Source organism: Humulus lupulus, chromosome 1 (assembly GCF_963169125.1).
Source record: "Humulus lupulus chromosome 1, drHumLupu1.1, whole genome shotgun sequence".
NCBI lineage: Eukaryota > Viridiplantae > Streptophyta > Magnoliopsida > Rosales > Cannabaceae > Humulus > Humulus lupulus.
Window position 1 is genome coordinate 308,916,125 of NC_084793.1, and position 4,374 is coordinate 308,920,498.

The 4,374-nt window shown below is 34.5% G+C and overlaps 1 non-coding gene across 1 annotated transcript; it reads left to right on the top strand.

The window, feature by feature from the left end:
- The first annotated feature begins 240 nt into the window (after positions 1 to 240).
- LOC133813318 (small nucleolar RNA R71) lies at positions 241 to 347 on the top strand. The gene has a single exon (XR_009884342.1). It is a non-coding gene; the product is annotated as a small nucleolar RNA R71 (small nucleolar RNA).
- The last annotated feature ends 4,027 nt before the right edge of the window (positions 348 to 4,374 follow it).

Below are 4,374 nucleotides of genomic sequence, written 5' to 3' on the forward strand. Positions count from 1 at the left end.
GAAGCAACCTGAGCAGTTAAAGCAGTTATAGCATCTAATTCATGTACCCCAGCTACTTTTCTCTGTGAAGTATCTCGTTTGGCAGGCCACTGATAATTGTTCATAGCCATCTCCTCTAACAATTCATATGCCTCGTCAGCCCCTTTACTCATGAAAGCACCACCTGCTGCTGCATCTATTATAGTGCGAGTAGTACCGCAAAGCCCATTATAAAAATTGTGGACTAACATCCACTTCTCTATACCGTGATGAAGGCATTTCCTGAGCAGGTCTTTGAATCTTTCCCATGCATCGTACAATGACTCTCCCTCATTCTGATAGAAGTTATTGATTTCTCCCCTCAACTTAGCAGCTTTTGCAGGAGGAAAGAACTTTGAGAGAAACTTCTGAGCTAGTTCCTCCCATGTATTGATTGAGTTGGCCTGTAGAGAAATAAGCCAACTTTTTGCCCTGTCCCTTAGTGAAAAAGGGAACAATCTCAGCCTTATTGCATCATCGCTCACCCCATTAAACTTAAACGTTGCACATAGCTCAAGGAAATTCACTATGTGCAAGTTAGGATCCTCATTGGGGAGACCACCAAACTGAACAGAAGTCTGGACCATTTGTATCATCGCCGGCTTAATCTCAAAGTAATTGGCAGTAATAGTAGGCGGTCTAATGCACGAGTGTACTCCTGTAACAGCGGGGAGCACATAATCTCTTAATGCTCGCACATTTTGGTCCTGAGCGATGTGATTTTGACCATCATTGTTGTTAACCCCGTCTCTTTGGTTGGCAGCCATTGATGCTTCCAACCTCTTTTTCCTTCTGTTTTGTCTGTAGGATCTTTCGATTTCAGGATTAACAGGCACAAGATTTGCAGATCCTTCACGTCGCATACAAAAGATTCACCTATTAAAACAAAATGCGATAATTTGGATTAGTTCAAATAATAAAAACAGCCAAATTAGAATAAAAATTAACTATTTTGATATTAATAGAATATCAATTCCCCGGCAACGGCGCCAAAAACTTGTTGCGAATTTTTACTACTGCGCAAGTATACGCAATCGAATAAACAAGTAATAATAGTGGAAATATATTATCGTTCCGTCAGGGAATTGATCTAATAATTACCAATAGCAAACTTTTATTTCTATTTGACTAATGAAATTTTAATGACAATTAACAATGAACAATAAACTAAGAAAGCACAATTTAATTAACGAAATTTAATATAAGCGAAAGATTAGAGTATTCTAATTTCATCAACCTTCAATTCTATTCAATCAATAATACAACTAATATGTTTCTTTGATCTATGGTTATAGCAAGTTTACTAATGACAATTCTATTCTCTCTCAAGATATAAAATATTCAGTTTACCTATGAATTTTCTACATGTCTGTGATAAATTCTACACATAAACCGCATTAAGAACAAAAACCTAATTGCTACACAAACCAATTTGATACTTTCGTTCTAAATTGAAATCTATGTCTATTGTCTAAAGCTATTCCAATTCTCACTTTTCAGATATTGAATTAAAACCAATAATCATGCAACAGATGGCCAATCAATTACAAGCATTAAACATAAGAACAATAGATAACCATAAATTCAAAGATTCATAGAAATTGCATTAAAGACGAATAGAATATCCAGTGACTACATTAAAATACTCTAAATACGAATTTAGTTCATAATATTAAACTTCATCACACAATCTAAAATTCAAAAGCATAAAATAAACACAAACAAAATAAATGTGGATTCTTCTCTGTTTCTTTTCCTTTGCCGTCAGAATGCTTCCCCCTCTCTGTCCCTTTCGATCTTCTTTTTATTCTTTTTACAAAAATCCAAAAACCTACGAATTTCCATGAAAATTTCCAAAAATGCCCTCGTGCCGATATATCGCCTATAATGCTGCGATATATCGCATGGTGAATGTTCTCGATAAAAACGCGAGTTTCTGATGTCGTTCTGCTTAAGCCGAATTTTTGAATTCCACAGTGGCGATATATCGCCTGTACAATATTTCCAAAGGTTAGCCAATTTTCGGCTACTAAAACAAACATTTATCAACATTCTCGAACAAATCAGAATTATTACGACACTCTGCACAAGTTCACCAAACAGATTAAATAGAAACTTTCTCTTGAGAAAGACAACCAAATCAATCTGAAAATGTTATAAATAAGCGTATATTTTGTACGCTTATTAGACATGCATGGTTATTCATGAGGCATGTTGAGTGTTTAAATGTGGACGTTGATTGCATATCAAATGCTTAGCAAGTCTTGCTCATTTGTGCATGGCACTGGCTGAATAGTCAAAATTGGCAATGGTGTTAGTATCATTGGTCAAGTTCGACAGTAGTACAGAGCACTGGCCACATGGTATTGACTAATGAGTCAAGAACGGTCTTAGCGTATTTAATGCAAGCCAATAAAGATTAGATCTAATTGACATAGTAGAGTCCAAGAACTTTACTTAGCTAGTTAGATAGTAGTAGTAATAGTAATAGTTGTAGTATTTTTATGACTGTGGATTTTGGTTCAAACCGGGACTTAGTTGGACACTCGTAGTAACACTTGTCGATTTTATAAGTTTAACCTATAGTTTGAGAATAATAATTATAACCTAAGGTTTGATTAATATGACTCATTATGGAGAAGATAATTATTATACTATAAGGTTTAGATAGACCCAATAAGAGATTAACACTTGTCATGTGTATGTTTAATGAGAAATTAAGTATTTTTGAGGAATAAGTTTATTAAGAGCAATATTTGAAAGTCCTAGGGTCTGCCAGCAGCTTTGAAATCGTTAAAGGACTTAGTCAAGGCTGTTTACTCAATTCAAATTAGGCTGAAAAAGTGTAATTACGTGTATAATATTTCAACGTATGCCGATATATCGCAGCTCTAGGGGGCGATATATCGCCATACGGGGATACGAAAAACACGTAGCTTCGCACGACCACCTCAACGAGCCTCGGGAGCATTAGTACAGGCGATATATCGCCTAGCATGGGCGATATAACAGCTATGATGCATGATTTTTGAACTATTTTGAAACCGAGCTCATTTTAATCCTTAACCTCTTGATAAGTCCAGAATCTTTCTTACCGAGTCTTCCGCCTCTGCTGAACGATTATTCAAATGTTTTTCAATTAAAAAGTCATTATTTTATTCAAGCTAGATGAAGATCTTTTCATTCTTGAACTCTATAAATAGGACCTAATACCCAGCCATTTCTTCATTCATCAAGCTGAGTTCAGAGCCTACAAGCTGATAAGATTACTTTAGAGTGTAAACACTTGGGTTGGGGTTATAAGCTTTATCATTATAAGCTTATCAAACACTTGGGAAGTAAGGTTTATAGTATATTTCGGTCGAGGTGTAGTTCGGTCATAGAAGCATTCAAGGTATTCCTTATTCTAGTTCCTCTCTGTATTGATTCTTATAGTTTTTCTACTCAAATCCTAACTCGTATTCTCTATTCTTGGTTAGGCATCTAAGATCTTGAACGTAAGATTTTTGTTGGTAAGTATCTTTTCGATGGTGTAGTTAGTTCTTTTCATCTCTTTTCCTTAGTATACTCACCTCTCTATTATGGTTTTTAGGAGTGTTCCAAAGTCTCGATCTTGTTCTCATATCCCGGTATTTTGGTAAGGAAAATAAGGTAGATTTGTATGCTTTTATGTTATTGATACATGTTTATGTTATAAGTATGATATGTTTCTAGTATATGAATTGTTTAGATAACAATCACCTAATTTGTTTAGATAACAAATATATAACTTGTTTAGATAACAAGCCTCGATAGTAGATTCCTTGGGCATATGATTATTTAGATAACAGCCCCATAAATTTATATGACTTGTTTAGATAACTAGCCCCACAAATTTATGGGCATATGATTGCTTAGCTAGCAAGTCCCAAGAAGTATGATGGCCATTACAATAGATGTTGTATTTATATAGTTATATGATTATAGTTTACAGTTTATAGTTTATGGTTTATAGTTTATAGTTTATAGTTTATAGTTTATAGTTTATGTATATATACATGTTTTATGCTTGTAGTAGATTTTCCTTGCTGGGCATTAAGCTCACTCATTTATGTTTTATATGTGCAGGAAAATAGTTTTGGCAGCGGGAAGGTTCTTGGCAGCTTGGGGATGTGTATTGAGGCAGGATGGAATCGGTGGATTGCGCGTTCGATTAGAGGATGAAGTTTTTAAGTCTTTTAGTTATGATTTCTATGTATTATTTTCCGCACTTAATTTTGTAACCAATTTGTTTAAGTTATGTTTTGCTTTATTTTCAAAACAATGGGATCCCATATCCTAAGTGAGATTTTTATGTATTTAAACATTTACTTTACA